The sequence below is a fragment of the Sceloporus occidentalis genome, unplaced genomic scaffold, assembly GCF_023333645.1.
Source record: "Sceloporus occidentalis isolate IW3139 unplaced genomic scaffold, rSceOcc1.0.p SCAF_2, whole genome shotgun sequence".
NCBI lineage: Eukaryota > Metazoa > Chordata > Lepidosauria > Squamata > Phrynosomatidae > Sceloporus > Sceloporus occidentalis.
Genome location: NW_028316982.1, coordinates 110,802,797 through 110,821,165, shown reverse-complemented (window position 1 = coordinate 110,821,165; position 18,369 = coordinate 110,802,797). Strand labels below are relative to the sequence as shown.

At 39.8% G+C, this 18,369-nt stretch overlaps 1 protein-coding gene across 5 annotated transcripts in view; it reads left to right on the top strand.

Moving 5' to 3' along the window:
- GRID1 (glutamate ionotropic receptor delta type subunit 1) overlaps window positions 1-18,369 on the top strand; it is an 859,069-nt gene that overhangs the window by 6,628 nt on the left and 834,072 nt on the right. The gene's annotated exons all lie outside the window — the stretch shown is intronic.

Genomic DNA, 18,369 nt, shown 5'->3' with positions numbered 1-18,369 from the left:
GGAGGAATGAGAATGAATGAATGGAGAGAGTGCATAAGGGAAGAAAAGATGCTAGCAGGGTGATACCGGGTTTGGAACAAGGAGAAGTGGGTTTTGGTCAAGGCAAGCTTGGCTACCCAAAGAGGGCAACAGGTGGGTTGTTTGTCCAAGGAGATGGATTTTGAACTCCTGGGTTGCCCTTAGGGCTGTGTGCATTTTGGGCAAAGGAGGGATATTGGCTAATTGTACATAAGATATGCCTGCACAACCCTTTTGCTGACTGAAGAGGATTGGTATGAATGTTTTGGGGGGACTGGTAGAACAAGGGCTGAAATGGTTGAAACTGAGGAAAGTGGTGAGCAGCCCTGAGTGCTGTAAGGCAGTGGCTCCTAGAGAAATGGATGCCATGCTGAGTGGCTCACGGATGACGTCTTTTGCCTATGAAAGCCTACTTCACAACTCATTAACCTCCCACTTATGGGATCCTTTCTGCTGTTATTGTTAAGCAATCATGATTTGTATTAGTCTTTCTTTGTAATCCCCCCACTCCATAGCGTGAAGAGATGTCACTTTGTTGCTCTGTTAGCTTTTTGCAACATTTCTCCACTTTCCTCTTCTGTATAGTCTTCGCCTACACAGAGTCTGTCCCTTGCAAGAAGGAAGGGAGAATGGGTGTGTGTTTGGATGTGTCATGAGCAAAACATGTTGATCAGACAGACTGGACTGCCGTTGAAGATAACTGTTAAAAGTGTGTGTGTGTGTGTGTGTGTGTGTGTGTGTGTGTGTGTGTGTGGAGAGCAGCCAAATGTTCATGATCTGAGCACTTCCTCTGATCACTGTCCTGCTTTGCGGCACCTGTCAATCCATCTTTGTGTTGGCAAGGGGAAAGGAGACCCAAAGGGAAATATTAATTGGATAAACACAAAGAGGAGCTGTTTCAGCCAGGAGTCTGTGTTCTGCCCATCCCGGGTGTGCTTTTTATGGTCACTGGAATAAATAGGATGCATTGTATTACTACGCGTTGCATTTAGGAACTGCCTCCTAATGTTGCATTTTCCGATGGCTGTGTATTAAAGGTGGCATACTTTGATGGAGGGAAAGAAACACGGTTTAGCAAGACAAGGCTCTCTCTGTCTGCCTTTCCCTAACACAAACAGCGAGGAACACGTTGCATTTAGATATTTCTTGAACCTGACCTGCGCGATTAGAAGGCAGGTTGCTTGAAATGTATAACGTAACAAAGGCAGCTTTCTGAAGAAGCTGCAAATAAAGCAGTATGGAAAATGCACAATAACTTGAATCTCACCATGTGGCATTGCTGAAAAGAAAAGAAAGTAAGATTATATGATCACAGTAGGCTTGTCGACTCTTCTGCCAGCTCTTCTTCCTTTCACCCCAGCATGATCCAGAAATTATTAGGAAAAAAGGGTAATATTTTTCTCTATGTATGAAAAGCTTCACTTGCCAATTTGTACAGATCAAGCTCTTTTAAAGGCATAAGAGCAAGCAGAGCATTTGGCGACAGTCTTTTGGCAACCTTGGATGATGAGGGCAGGCACATCATCGTTTACAGTGCAAGAACAGGAGTAGTAGTACTAGTAGTAATAGGAGTTACTTGTTAATCGAAATGTATGTACTTCATAATTCCATGCAGGTATAAAAATAGATTAAATAGGCCATGCTAATGAATGGCTGCAAAGGATGCTCAAGTTTACAGAATTTGACAAGTAGCTATGCAGATAAATGATTTCAAATTAGATTTTTTTGCAAAAGAAAACAGTCCAAATTAATAGGCTTGCTTCTACAAACTGAAGACTTCTCAGAGATGTTATATGGGGAGTTCTGATGAAGCAGTCAAGATTGATTAGTTCATGCATTATTTCAGCAGCAGTGTATCTGTGCAGTAATTACTCCAGAAAAAGAAAGCTATTTATATGTCCTGGCATTATTATTATTATTATTATTATTATTATTATTATTATTTCCTCCTAAGAATGATTCATCAAGAGTCCTATTTCTTATCATGGTTTGGGAAAAACATTCTCTCTCTCTCTTTCAGTGTCAAAACTCATAAATGTTTGAATGCTTGCTGGATCAGCACAATAGCATGAAAGTTTGCTGTTTATGAAAATGAAGTCTTATGGTGTTCTTATAAAGCTGTATTAATTAGAGTCTCTCATATTTAAACTTACTTTTCACTCATGTTCTTTAGTATTCTCGACATTGCCCCAATGGATTAAGGTTGCCATTTACCATGGGATGCCAATGGGAGCTAAATTTTGGTTTTGGAGCAACATCTGTTCTCTACACTGGCACTAGAGGGAGACTTTGATGCTTAGTTTCTGGGAAGGGTTTGTGTAGCACAATCCTATACATGTTTCCTTGGAAGTGAACCGTGCTGTGTACAATGGGACTTTGTTTTTGTGTACCTTCAAGTCATTTCTGACTTATGGCAAATCTAAGGCAAACCTATCACAGGGTTTTCTTGGCAAGTTTCTTCTGAGGGTGTTTGGCATTGCTATCCTCTGAGGCTGAGAGAGTGTGACTTGCCCAAGCTCACCCAGTGGGTCCAAGGTGAGATTCAAACCCTGGTTTCCAGAGTTACAGTCAAACCACTACACCATGCTGGCCCACACGATGGCACTTACTCCCTATTAAACTTAAAGAGGATGACTTCTGAGTAAATATATACAAAATTACATTATTAATGCATGAAGGTACCAACACTATGTGAAGCTATTTCTGGAATTTGAGGGTTTGTTTTGCTTCTTGTATTTGCATTCCCTCGCACTTGAGGAACGCTAGCTGAGAATACCAAGGATAATTATTGGCAAATTTTTGGCACACAATCTGATATTCATATAGTTAGAAAGGCTCAGTGGCCTATATTGGATATGACTATTTCTCATCAGAATATTATTATGTGGTTAGTTGAAACAGCATTTTGATAAGCATGTCTCCTTGAAATCTTTAAATATTTTATACCGTATCCCTATTTTGATATCACGGGGTGCATCTTTGCTGCAGAAAGAATGCAGTTTGACCTCACTTTGCTGTGGCTCCATCCTACAGGATCTTGGGATTTGTAGTTTTGTGAGGCACTAACATTCTTTGGCAGAGAAGGCTAAAGACATTGTAAAACTACATATCATGGGATTCCATAGGATGGAGCTACAGCACTTACAGTGGTGTCAAACTGCATTATTTTTAAAGTGTAGATGCACCTACTGTGATTTGAAGAGGAGTGGGGAAGACACCTATAGTCAGAGACACTGATTGGCCTAACAAATGTATTGCTGTTTTGTGGATTTTGGATATTATTGTGCTTTGCCGTATGACCAACACAGCTACCTCTGGATATATGTCCAGGATATATTGACTTGTATTTCCTTCCTTCTTTTTTCAAATATTATATAATTTTTAATTATGGCATTTTAGTTCAGTATCTGAGGAAGGAGCTATTACCAAGCTAATGTATGAGGCATACACTGGAAAGCCCAAGATAAGATTCAAGCCATACTTTAATCTGTTTTCCTACAGCTCATTAGGCATTGCAAAATTTTCTGTGAGGCCCTAATAAGTGTTGTTTTAAACTGTCCACTCATGGGCAGTAGGCCTCTAAAATTAGAATCTTTCTCTGAGCAGAAGCTGATAAGCCGTAGGGCAGATGGGATGTTGGATAAATGTTAAGTTCCACCAAAGACAAGCTTTGTTCAGAAATGTTAATACATTTTAGTGGCATTGGCACACTTCTTCTCTTCTAGGGGGTGGGGGTACTATAAGTAATCACCCAAAGTGAAGAAGATCGTGGTGGTGATTTTACCTGAACATTGTGGCTTCTGGTTCATACTACAACGTAGCAGCTTCACAGACATCTCTTCTCCCCCTTTAGCTTTTCTTCTTTTGCTGCTGTTAAAACAGTGTGCTGACAGAATGATGCATGGATGTGCCAGAAGCCATACTGTTACTCTGTAATATCTGTTTGGGCCATATTCTGCTCTTTCATTCTTGCCGTTTATTCTCTTAGTGCTGGTGGTCCTCTCCATGCTTCACTTCCTGCCCGACTCCAAGTAACTTTTTGAAGAAGCTGTCAAAAAGGAAAGAGAGATGAAGTGAATTAATTCACTTGTTGAAAGAGGATGAGGCTACAGCTGCAGAGTAATAAGGCTCTACGGCTGCATCTCCACTGCAGAAATAATCCAATTTGACACCACTTTAATTGCCATGGCTCAGTGCTATGGAATTCTGGGAACTATATTGTTGTGACACCACAGCTCTCTGACAGAGAAGGCCAAATGTCTCACAAAACTACAATTGTGCAATACAAAACTACAAACTACAATACAAAACTGCATTTTTCTCTTGACGTCCAGTACATTTCTAAGCAGTACAATACAGTTCACTGCTGCAAGTGTTAATGCCACTTCAGAAGGAGCTGAAGCTAATTTGATCCAACAAATGTCTTCTTCACTTTGGCATACTCACTCAGATTTATAGTGTTACCTGTGGATGCTATCTCACCATAGCTTACATGCCACTAAAGTATATGCAGTGTTATATATTATTTATCTATTTATTGGACTTTTATGCTCTCCAGTAATTAATAATCTCTAGGGGATATAGAATACATAAAAATAAACAAGCAGTAAAGACAAATGGAAATATAAGCAAAGTAAGATAAATGTAGAGCCTGTGTGGTAGGCTAGGCATGTGGGAGACCAGTGTTCAAGTCCCTGATCAGCAGTGAAACCAACTGGGTAATCTTGGGCAAATCACACCCTTCAAGACTTATAGGAAGGCAAAGGAAAACCTCTGAATAAATCTTGCCAAAATAACCCTGGGATAGGGTTGCCATAAGTTGATTTGAAGGCACACAACAACAACAACAACAACAACAAATAATATAAATTCAGCAGCAAATAACAGTTTTTGGTTTTTTTACAAAAAACCATACTGCAGTTCCTGAAAACCAAAGTACAACTAGCAACAAAATGGAAGACTCTTTAAATCTAAGGACATTAAAAATTCAGTTTTTAAAAGTTTAGGAAAGTAAAGAGGACTTCACCTTCCCTACATGCAAACATATGCCAGGATGACTAGTTAGCATCAATGCTACAGGTCCCAGGTGGACCCAGAAAAGAAGTGTGTGTTTGTGCATCTGTTTTCTCTATGGTCCACTCTTCATATTTGCAGAGCAATGTGCTATGGAGCTACAGAGAAGGTCTGCAGCTTGATGAAAGAGCACCTGTTTTACATGTATGACTAGGTGTGCTTGGAAGGTCCCTTCTCTAATACCCTGGAGTGCCACTGCCCATTAGCAGTAGGACCCATTCAGTAGACATTGCCTATATTGCTAAGTAGCCTACTATTTGAGAAATGTATGAATTTTGTATTTGTTGTTCCATCATTGTTCAAGGAATGTTACTCTAATATTGCTGTTCAGTATAAAGATGCCAATGTGCTAGTGTTACCTTATAAGATGTACAGAGAGATACGAGACAAAGTCCTTATTTTGGCCATGACTATCATTTAATTAACAGGCAATTCTTTTCTTGCACAGCCAAGCAACAAGGAAAATGTGTACTATACTTAGCTCTTATGGGAGTTAATTCCTGCCTGATTGCAATGGACTTAAAACAAATTTAACTTAAAACAGATACATGGAGGTCTTCCTAGGCTATTGATTAATCAGGATAAATGTCTGTCTTTGGAATCTGCCTAGTCCCTCAGAGGAATATCTTTGGTCATGAAACAAATTCCCCCTTTCTTCATGTGATTAGGAACAAATCAATGTGTAAGCTATATCAGTGACTGAGTCTCACTTTTCATCCACTAAACCTGCACGGGTGAATTATCTTAGGTTCTTTATCAGTGTTAGATGAATATTTATGTGCTTTTATTTTAAACCAAGGCCTGTTACAGACTGCCAAAATAAAGCTGCTTCGGGTCTCTTTGGAGGTATGCTATTTAAATGATGCATGGGTCCTAAGAGTCCGGAGGTCGCGCCAAAGCCACACTCCATTCCTAAGCACCGGAGTGCAGCTTTGGTGCAGTTTCCGGATTCTTAGGATGCATGCATCATGTAAACAGCATACCTCCAAAGAGACCTGAAGCAGCTTTATTTTGGCAGTCTGTAACAGGCCCAAGTCAGTTTTTCTGACCTTCTCTTTGCTTTGGTTCTTTTATAAATATACTAAATTGCAGTTGGAGTTGATATGGTTATCTTTGCCTGGCTTAGAAGTTCACCATATCCATCTGTTGGATAGCTGGTTGATAGTAACAGGACATTAATCTGGTTGGTAAAGAGTTCTAAAAGCAGCTCTGAAAACAAAAGTAACTCTCCTTTATAAGCCTGGAATCCTTTCATAGAAATTCATATAAGCTGCCTTCTACAGAATAAGACCCTTGGTCTGTTTAACCTAGTCTTGCCAACTCTGACTGGCAGTAACAGCTCATTAGGCTTTCAGATAGGATTCTTTCCTGCTTGTACCTGGACATCCATAGTGATCTCCTAACTAGGTACTAACCAGGCCTGACATTTCTTAGTTTTCTAAGCCAGAGGGGATCTGGCCGTTTTCAGTGTGGTATGGTACACATTCTTGTGTATCCAGAAGATATGAAAGTGATATCTCAGAGGAGCATAGCAGGTGTCCTGAAGTTTATTTCCCCTCACAGCATTGGGAACACAGGGCCCAAACAGACAGGCCAAAATAAAGCTGCTTCGGGTCACTTTGGAGGTATGCTATTTAAATGACACACACATCTTAAGAGTGCAGAAGCTGTGCCAAAGCTGCACTCCAGTGCTTAGGACTGGAGCGTGGCCTTGGTGCAGCTTCCAGCATCTTAGGACGCATGCAGCATTTAAACAGCATACCTCCAAAGTGACCCGAAGCAGCTTTATTTTGGCCTGTCTGTTCAGGCCCACAGATATACCAGAGCCTGGAGCCAATACTTCTATAGCTTCCAGAATCTCCATAGCCAGCATGGGGATTCTGGAAGTTGTAATAATAAAAAAATTGCTCCAGATTGGTATGAGGCATACCAGTTTGCTTCACATGGGTACTCAAGGCCTGCAGAGAGTGGTCTTGTCATGCAAAATAGAAAGCAATGTACAGTTATTATGCCATTTCCTACATTCCCCTTATTGTCATAGGTTGGCTGATCTCTGGTAGCTGACATTGCATTGCTATCCTTATCTATTCAGGTGAGCATGTGAGTGCACAGGATTGCAGCCTAAATGTCATTGATTTCAACTGATTTGACTCAAGTGCATGGGATCTCTGCCTTTGCTATCTATCCAGTCATCCCTTAATTTTACCTTGAGATAATCTATCCCCCACAAATTCAGTGTCACTGTACATACAATTCATCATCTTTGCTGTCCACCTCATGGATCTAAGGAAGCAGGCCTGCCTACAAATGCTCATAATGTGATACATTTGTGAAGGTGCTGCTCTACGCTTTCCCCAAATAATTTGTTGTGTCCGGATGTGTTTAAGCAGCCTTGAAAAGAGAAAGAGAAAGAGAATTGCAACATTTTCTAATTAATACAAGAAGGAATTTTCTCAAAAGAAGGTGCCATTAAAAAAAAACTTTTAAGCCAGGTAAACTTGAACATTTAAAAGGGGGAGAAAAAAAAGGAGATGTGCATTAATATTTGGAAACCAATTGAGCTTTCTCTAAAAATTGTTGTGTAAAAAAATAGAATACATATTTTACATTACAGCACAGTGGTTAGAAATAGACTAAGCTAGACCTACTTGGTTGGAAACCTTACTAAACACAATGAGACCTGATTAAAGATAGAGAACTCCTTTTATTGAGTCAGACCATTGGTCCGTCTAATCTAATATTGTTGACAATGAGGGGCAACAGCTTTCTGGCATTTCAGACAGCTTTACATGGAAAGTTCAGGGGTTTGAACCAGGGATCTTCTGCACATGAAGCATGTACTATACTACTCAACTGCAATGCTCTCTTCACTTATTGCATATGATTGCACAGTTAGACTAGGATCAGATGTGAATTAACTTTCCAGTGAGTCCCATTAGGCTTCTGAACAAATGACATACCATATACATGACTATAAGTCAATCTCATATACGATTCACAGGTTTTGGGCTCAGAATTGTGGATTTTGATATGACCCATGAATAAGTCAAGGGTAAAACTTTCACCACTCTACTCAGAGAAGGAGGGTAGTTCCTTTTTTTTCCTTTCTTTTTTTTATACGAGTAAAAGGATAGTACATGCATTGGCCTGTGGATAAGTCAACCCAGGTTTTTTGGGTCATTTTTTAAATTTTTAGGCTTATGCATAAATATATATATAATATATCCGATTGGGCTGTTTCACTTGTTTTATAAATCTCACGAGAATGCTGCTGTGAGATATCAGTGATGTGCCAACAGTGGATTGTTGTGGTAGTTCAGTTGCACATACTTGACAATAATGGGGAGCAAAGGACAAGGTCATAATCTGAACCTTCATTTTTCAGAAAGAAACCTTTCTAAGGTGGTCAACACTGTGAGCAATAAAGGCAATGAATAGTGAAGATTAAAAAGTATTTATACTTTAAAAAAAATACACAAGTTCTCCTGAATTGTCATGGTAGATCATGGCTTGTTTTTAGATTCTAGTTGTCCTCATATTTGTTGTTGCTGTGTGTCTTGAAGTCCTTTCTGCCTTATCGTAACTCTAATGTGAAGCTATCATGGGGTTTTCTTGGCAAGATTTGTTCTGAGGAGGTGTGCCATTGCTTTTCCCTGTGGCTGGGAGCATGTGACCCAATGGGTTTCATGTCCAAGTTGGGAGTCAGACCCTGGTCTCCAGAGTTACAGTCCAACACTCAAGTCACATTGGCTCACATTTACAAATGTAGAATCTGAGACCAGAACCCTGCTGGTTCTGCAATTCTGTAGGAGTGAAGTAGGAACTTTCTTTCATTTGTGGTGACATTGTTCTAAAGTGAAAGTTTACTAGATAAAAATTGAAGAAGCTGTTCATAAAATATGTAGCTGTAAATGTTCCCATTTACCTGAGAGAGTGCCTTGTTGAACTCAGGGGAGCTTCTTTGTGCGTGTACATGAAGAGAACTGCATGATAAGTGTAGCATGAAATAATCCCCTCTTTCTGCTTACATATGCAACAACTTTAAGAACAAATGAGAAAGAATTTATTATAAATATACTAACTTCAGTGCAGTGGTCTGAAGTGGGAAACATGTACAGCTGGAGACTGTGGAAAGGTGTGAAGGTCTTTTATCAGGAATGGGAAATACTGCAGACAGTTCTTATGCGGATAGCCCCAAAGCCCTTTTGTGCATTCTTTATGAATGCTTCTGTATAGTTAATATAGTTATTCTGTATGGTATATATATTTATGGTGAATATAATTTTTATTTGAAAACACAACAAGAAAAAATAAACAAACAGAAAAACCTTCCAAGAAGGCAATCAGTGTTTGTATTCAATGTACTATAGTACAATTTAGCATGACAACTGCAGGCAAATCTATAACATGGGTGACATCTTATTAGTGACGTACAATGACATAAGTCCATGTGACATCATCATATGTTTTTGAGCATTGTGGAGGTTGGAATTTTCTAGCAAATTTGCACAGGGACTATTTGCACAAATCCCCCAAACCTATCTTTTAGCTATAGGAGTTACTCCCCACTTCTGCTCCATATCCATTTAGTAACCGCTGGAATACAGATGGCATCAGAATGTCCCTGTAGCCAAATGCATAACGGTAGGACCATAACCAGCTGCTTTGGTGTTGTCCCCTGCTCTCCACTGGTCACTGAATGACTGTGGGAGGAGTGGCTCCTGTAGCTAAAAGGTAGGCTGTGACAGCATAGTCTCCAGGTAGAACTTTTATGCAATGTCTGTGTGATATCTTATCTCAGTCCCTGTTTATTATTTGTTGAATGCATTTTTATAGATGTGATATGCATCTTTGAATGATCTATCATCAATCAAAATGGGCAATGTTTTACACCCATATATTGGTTCAAGACATCAAAAACTATGCAGTGTATAAGCTTGGATGAAACATGCTGATGTGTGAAAACAGGGTAATACAATTATTTCAGTTTCCTGTATGCCAGCATTATTCTCTTATGTACCCCTGTAATCACTGACTTCAGAACATTACAGCCTTACATGGAATCTGGATATGTAGCACTTCAACAGCCCTTTTAAAATGTTTTCATTTGAGGATTACTTTGTATAATAGCTTCTCTGCTATGGAACTTTTCAAATTACAGAGGATTCTGTAATATGTCCTAGGATGAGCTTACTTGATTCGTGTATGGTCTCAGTTTATCCTTCTGTGTCTTATACCTGTGATATTATGATCAAGGGAAAGTTTCCTAATAAAGACCAAGCTGTGTTCAGGGAATCTGGTACCATTATGGATCTTTTTATTGAGCAGCCTTTAATAATCTTAGAAGGAACCTTAAGTTTCCTTTGCACACAGTTCAAGAATAATAAGATGACAGCAGGGAAGAGACTTGAGTTAGGATTATAATGAAGTAGAAATACTCATCATGATGCTGTTATGTTGGCCTTTAATAGGGAAGGAAATAATAGTCAAAAATATCTGGAAAATGGTATAAAATCCTATTTTTTTAATTTGAGAATTGAGAAAGCTTGGCGAGAAGAATCCTGGACTGATGAGAATCTTCACAATTTAGGATATATTCTGTGCAGAATCCAAAAGCGCTTGTTTTGCAAAGAAAACAGCCTTTTCTGTGTAGAAATTTATATTGCTACACAGAAATATTATTTTCCGTACAAAACAATGTTGTGCAACTTTTATGCAGAATAAGTCTAGAATTGCAAATAGACTTTGAAACGGTATGGTTTTTGGACTTTCTCAAAGCAGGAAGAAAATTGCTCAAATTACTCATTACTGTATGTTCTTCAAGAAGAAAATTAGTGAGGAGTCACATGCCTAACCTTTAGTCAGTTTTATTTTCTTGGCTTGGATATATGATGGCTTGGCAAGTAGAAAAGATGAAGTAATAAATGAAACAAGAGAATAAGCAATTTTTTTGGCTCTTCCATTCAGAGCTGTAATTGCTTGTGTTTTTCCCCTTCCAAAATTTCACTTTTTGTGCAGGCAATTCTGTGTATGTTTCCTCAGAAATAAGCCCTGCTTTGTCCAGTGGAGCTTATGCCTAACTATCGGTGTTCATAGGATAGCAGCTACATTCATTTAATCATACCTTTTTATCTGGCATCCTTGAATGCTTCTTCAATGCTGATTTCATGCTGACTCATGGGGATATAGTGTTTTTATGGGGACTTGCTAAAAGCATGTTCAGCTCTCTGGAAAGAGCATATGGCTGCATACATTACTTGTCATTTTAATCTGTTCTTTCAGTGCCTTCTAAGCACCTGCCAGAAACAAGGGAAACTAGGGGATCTTTTCTGTATTCCTGGAAAACTGACTGTGTTCCTACACATTTTGCTAACTAGTTTGGTGCCATTAAAAGCTGGAGCTCAGTGGGGTGAATATGCATAATGCTTTTACCTCCTGGTGCCTTCCAAGACCAAACCTAGACTTGTTAGGGACTGCCACAGTGAAGACATCTGCAACACTGTCATCTCATTCTGCAAGTGCTTTTATGCTTCTGGGTGGGTGGCTCTGTTCTCCTTTTGAAGGGAGTCCATTAGCCAGACTACATAATGACAAAGAACAAAGCTGTGCATGTCAACCCAGAATTAAGTCCTGCAGGATTTGATAGGGCTAGCTTCTACGTAAGTGTAGGTAGGCAGAGTTTTGCAGCAAAAGTTTCTTCTCTGGCATGCAGTCCCTCTTTCCATGGGCTTTGGGGAGCTTGCAATATGTTTTGAAATAACATTACCAAAAAGCATTGAGCTGGACATGTTACAACTGCACACAGTGAAGATGTATTTTGAATTGGTGATCAAATATAGCATATGATCTGTGTACAAAGCCAGTGGTTAGGATGCAAAAGGCACATTGTTTATGTACAGGGGCATTTCAGTTTCCTCTTCTGAGAGCAGTCTGCCTCTACTCCAAAAAAGACCATCCCTGAAGTTTGCAGAACCAGCTTCAGCAGGATTTCTTGAGACGTGAGCTACTGCTGACAAAAAAGGGTATTAGCTTCCAACTCTAGAAAATCTCATATATGCACAGAAAGGGTATCTTGAGTACAGGCCTCTTCTTGGGATCTCGGCACAAAAAGGTAAAATATTAGATTTTGAGGTTGTCTTCAATCCATCTGTACAGAGCCACATTGAAAATGTATGTGTGTTCAGGCTCCATATAGTTTAATAATCAACTTAATAAAAGTTTACCCAAAGAACAATGTTCCTAGTTATAGAGGAAAATTATATTAGATTTGAAAGAAACAAACCCTTTTTTCAGTACAGCCACAGATTACCACACTACACTCTTATAGTGCCGCTATTCCACTTTAACTGCTCTGGCTGCCTCCTGTTGCATTCTGGGATTTGTAATTTAGGGAAGGGCAATTAGAATCCTCATCCAGAGAGAGCTCTTAGGCCTCACTGAAGTACAAACCCCAGAATGCCACAGGAGGCAGCCAGAGCAGTAAAAGTGGAATAGCAGAACTATAGGAGTGTAGTACAGTAATCTAGAGATTACCTCACTACATTCTTACAATGAAAGAAACTGAAGCATAACATTTTCCCCTCCCATTAAATTGGTTCACATCGAGAGATACAAGGTTGCTGGAAATACTATTGGTTGATGCCCTTTTGCAAATATTCACTCAAGAACTACAGTAGTAAAGGACTTGGCTCTATATTACTTTGGTGCAAGCAGATGTTGAGTAGTGCCTTCTGTTACCAAATACACTCAACTCAGTTTTAATTATCCATTTCTCATGCAAAGTCCATACGCTAATCCAGGAAAGACACTTCATCTTCCATTAGAGGAGGGGGACATCTGGATCTTACCCAAATTTTACAACCATATTTATTGAGGTAATGCAAAATGTAACAGTAGCTTGAAGGGCATACGTATTTAAATGTATACTGAATTGAAAATAACCTGCAGAAGGTTGGATGCAACATTGTTCTCTTTTTCATAATGAATGTATTGGAAATCTGATGGTGATTGGGGGAATGCAGGTTATTACAAAGTTCTGTCATGCAGTTAAAACAGTCCACGTAAATATACACTTGAGACAAAGATAACTTTGACATTAGCAGACCTACAAGTGTGTCTACATTTTTCTCCTTTGCACATTGGCCATGTGTTCATTTTAAAGTCTAACAATGTGGCTGTGCTTTTGAGTACTCCAATTATATTTTTCTGCTAAGATCAGCATGTTAGATCTCTCTCTCTCTCTCTCTCTCTCTTTTTTAAGCAAAGATGGAACCTGCATTAAGCAGAGATGAAATACCCAGTTGCCTTACACATATGAGCAATGAGGTACATTCCTGTCTTCACTTGTTATATCTTCTCCAAGGCTGAAATTCTATGTTGCAAGGAATTAATGGGCACACTGCATTTCAGAAGCAGGTTTAAGTAGCAGAATGTAATGTATGGTAGTCTGGGAACCATCCATAAACTGTCTAAGTCTGAAACAGCCATTGCTTTTTGTCCTAGATCAATCAAGGACTAGTCCCTCCCTTGTTACAACATTGCCATCCCTCTCTTTCCTGCCCCCCTGTACTTGGTGCAAGATGTATAACAGCGATAGTGTCTCATCATTTTTTTAGCATTGAAAAAGTTTCAGAATAGGTGATATGTTGTTTTCCTAATGTCTTCACATTTCTATATGTCCACAAATTAGCTTACAATGTTGAAATTCCTGTATTACCATTACAACCACTTGCAAAGTCAGTTGCCATGGAGGGGAGCCACCACTGGAATAATCACAACACACACAGCCATTGGAAGGAAAAAGCCACAACTTTATTCATAAACATCTATAATGTAGGGTTAGTCTCAGAGCATGGGTTTGGATTTGCCATCCATCAATCCCTGATTGATTGATGAACCCATTTACCTGGTTATGGCCAAGCTTCAGGATGACAAAGGGGCTGACCAGCTTAGCATCCATCTGACACGCCAATAACCGGTTGTTCATTTGTCCGCATCACTGTCCCTTGTCACCGGGGGATGCTGAATTGATGTTGCTCCCGCAATGGCAACACCGCATTGCTCTCAGCACCCCTGTGTCCCCTTTGGACTCCCTATTCAATACTACGCAGCCCTGGAAACCATGTCCACCAGATCCAAGACCTATGCGATTGTCCCTGAAGTTGTGACAGCAAACCTTGCTTATAACATAGGGAAGGTGGGTGAGGAGAGCCGAGCTGCAATGGCGCTGCCCAGGAGCACCACATGGCCTTAAATAGGCCTCCTGCCCAATGAGAGGCCAGGATGGGGGGGGGGGGGGAGGAGGAGAAAAGTCCCACCTTGAGGCCTCTCAACCAATCCTGGGCAGCGCCTGGCTATGAGGCCACCTAATCGGGAGGCACTTCTGCCTCCCAGCACCTTCTGGGACTTGAAGTCCCTGGCGCTGGGAGCAAGTACCTCCTCCTCCCTTGGCTACTGTCCAATCCCAGCCTGTGCAGCCCTGTTCCCAGCATTCTGGGGCTGTTGCGTGCTGTGGGCGCAGCAACTAGGCCGGCCTGGGAGGTTGGGCAGCCTACATTCCCCTTTTACCAGTGAGTACCTGGAGATATATCATAATAGTGGGGGGTTTTTGTTCATAAGTGTACAAATTGGGTGGAAACAAGTGGCATAGCAGGTAAGGTGATGGTAAAAAGAAATACCACATTTTGCACTCAAACCCAAAGACTGTTTTTTGTGAACCAGGTCTGAACATGGACAATTATAATTCTTGCCTTTATTACCATGATGTCATAACCTGCATTCTAGAATCGATGGAGTTTATCACATGGGAGGGAAGCACCCAAAACCCATGAATATCCTGCAAGAGCAGGATTGTTTGCCATTGCACAACTTTGGCATTAATTCAACATTAACCCGTGCTGCTTTTTAACTTGGGGAAAATCCCAAAGTTAAAAAGCAGTGCGATTTTGCTGCATTTTCCACGGTTAATGTCGGGTTACTTCACAGTGCCCCAACGTGACTGAAAACAATCCTACTCTTGCAGGATATTCACGGGATTTAAACTCCATTTATCCATAGGATTTAGGGGCTTTGCCTCTCGTGTGATAAACTCCTATGAAATGTTGTCTAGTTTTCAGAGCTAGCGAACATGCTTATCTAGGAAAGTGTCTAAAGAACTAGAGATGGTCTGAAGTACAGGCAGAGTTCTGTCACTGCAGTAATACATGCCTGCGTCTTCATGTGATCTAGGTGGGAAAACGTTTGAGAACCTTAATTATGAGAGTGGAGGTTAATTATTTAAGAACTTCTTAGCTTGACACATGAACAACAGGTGTTCTAGAACTCTATGCACAGTGAATACAGGCTTTCATGTACTCTCTCTGTCCATTCAGTCTGTGTTAATGGAAATTTTGATGTTGAACTCATATGCTAGGAATAAACAGGAGACTATTAGGCATGGAAAATCTTGAAAATCTAGTCAATTGTGCATTGGAATGTGCAAGAATTTTGAGGACAAATTCCAGTGATCTGCTGACGTCTCAAGTCTGGAATTCCCTCCCATAGGAGGTTAAGTTGGCTCCCTCTCTGCTTTTTTCTGCCAGCAGGCAAAGACCCTTTTATTTAGGCAGGCCTTTGGTTTTTATCTTATTGGAGCAGAAGAAGCTTTTAGTGGAGTGTGTTGTGTATCTGTCTTTAAAATTATGCTCCAAATGTGTTTCAAAATGTTTTTACCTTTGTGGATTTTAATATAATTGTTTGTTGCTGTTTTGTTTTTTAAAAAAACTTTGTACTTTAACTTGTTGCAAGCTGCCTTGACTTGGAGAAAAGCAGGATATGAATTAAATAAGAAAGTAAATACCTTCTCTTGTTTATATAGCTTTAACACAGCAAGTCTATAAAAAAAAGAAGGAACCTGTCCTGGAATCTTTTTTTTAATATACTGCCCAAAGAGAGAGCCAGAATGGTGTAGTGGTTTGAGTGTTGGACTATGACTCTCGAGATCAAGCTTTGATTCCCTGTTAGGCCATGGAAACACACTAGGTGACTTTGGGTGAGTCACACACTCTCAGCCCCCCAAACCCCCATGATAGGCTCACCTTAGAGTCACCATAAATCAGAAATGACTCGAAGGTATACAAGAACAGCCTAATGGTTTATATTTAGTCAGTACGTTGGATTTTTGGTTGTTGCTGTATTTGAGAAGATAGGTTTACATTTGTAGGCTTTGAATAGCTTATGAGCTGTCCTTTTGTGCCACATCTCTTTTATCCTGGCATTTCATGGTTTCCACTTCACTGAGTCTCTTGTGGAATTCTCCCTGATGATGTCAGTGAAGCTGCAGCCTCTTGATTCCTGTCCATTTCTTCCTTCCTCTTCCTGAGCATAAGAATCAAATTAAATACGTTCTTAGAAGTGGGAATGTTAATACTGTCCAGTTGTGGGTACAACAGAATCTGTAAAAATGGCTGCATTATGTCCCTGCCTGACCTTCCATTGAGCTAAATACAATAAAATACAAAATACACAAAAGGATAATACTTTTGTTGATCAACCTAAATGCACAAAAATGTATCGTGCAAACCTTTGAAGCTCCACTGGCTTCTTCATCAGGCAAAAGATGAGATTCCTTTGGCAACCTTGCAGCGGAGGAAGGAGGACAATGTACAAAGATAGCCTAAAATTTTTATTTTCAACTGAATAAAGTTGGAGGGATGTCTGGCCACCAGGGTTCTGCCTGGATTTTTTATTTTTGGTGCAGAGGGCTCATGTCTTTGAGTCCATGGAATTTTAATTTCATTGTAGACTCCCCTGGAGCTTCTACACTGCAGCATTTCTTTCCAAGTGTTTTGTAGTATCTCATATTTTCACTAGGTATCATCACTGGGCCTTATATAGGCAGTGAAGAAATGAGATTTTTTTTTTGTGGCATGAAATATTTCTCAAGTTAATAAGTATTGAGTTTGTCAGCAGGTGTTTTGTTTGCCTTTTAAAAAACAGAGCAAAGCTCTGAATTTCTGCTGTACTTTTTGCTATAGTGTATAACAATCTCCTTGTACAGTGAAATTTCATTTATGGTAAAGTAATCCTAGTTACGCTATGTCTGCTCTTTTATTAAGCAGGCCATTTCCCCTTTCTTGGAAGAGGTCAGGGTGGCACAAATGTGGCTGTTCTATTTTATTTTCACAATTACAGTATGAGAAAAGTTTGGCACTGAGAAGGTATTGGTTCATACATGCACGTTGCCACTTGGTAAATGCAGGATCATAGTGCTTTCATCTGAGAATGGGCCATAATACTTCTGAAATCATAAGTGTCAAAACAGTGCTGTATCATCTTGAGATTTTCAGCGTAGCTTGTGTACTTTCAGATGTCAGCTATCGCATGTGCAGAATCAAGTGAAGCATACACATCAATGATTCTTAGATAAATGTTTGAACTGATGCTGGTGGAAAATATTGGGTCTTAGATGAGAATCATATCCATGGTATCTATGAAAGACCATTTTTCCCTGGAGGTGGCTCCAGAAGGAAAATAACTGGCTTCCAAAGAATGAGGAAAAGTAGATTAGGGAGAGGGTGTTGTCTTTTATGTAATGTCCCAGGGCTCTCCAAATGTCCTGTTTTAATGGCTGGATCCAGAGCACATTTTCAAATAAATATGTTATGGACCCAGCAATTAAATAAGACATATGGAGATATGCCTGTTGAAAAGGAATGCAAGATTTCAAGTGAATTACATCCAAGTAAAATATGATTAAGGCTGCAGGCTTCATTTTAAAATGGCAATGTGAGTCTATTTTTAAAGAAATTACTGGGTAGTTATTTTCTAAGTGTTGTAAAAATGCACATTGCACCATATAAATCCATGTAGTCCCACTGGTCTGAAAAACAGATGTCTCTTATTGCGCATACAACTAAAGTAATGTTGCAACTTAAATTTAATGCTGCATTAATAATACACAGTGTCTTATGGCATGTTAAATCTTCTGTCTTGAGCAGGAGCTGCGCCAACTCATTTCTTTCCCAGTCCAACGGCATGTATGCAGAGTAAGTCTTACAGCAGGTTTGGCCTTCAGATCTTTTGAACTTCAGTTCTCAGAAGTTCCATGGTCAACAGTAAGAGACTGTAGGAGCTGTAGTCCAAAATATCTGGAAGGCCAAAGGTTCATCACCCTCGACTGAATGCATATATGTTCTCCTGTTTTGTGTGTGCATATGAATAACAGCTGCTTAGGGTTGCCATATTTAATAGAGAGCCAACTTGGTGTAGAGGTTTGAGCATTGGACTGTGTCTCTGGAG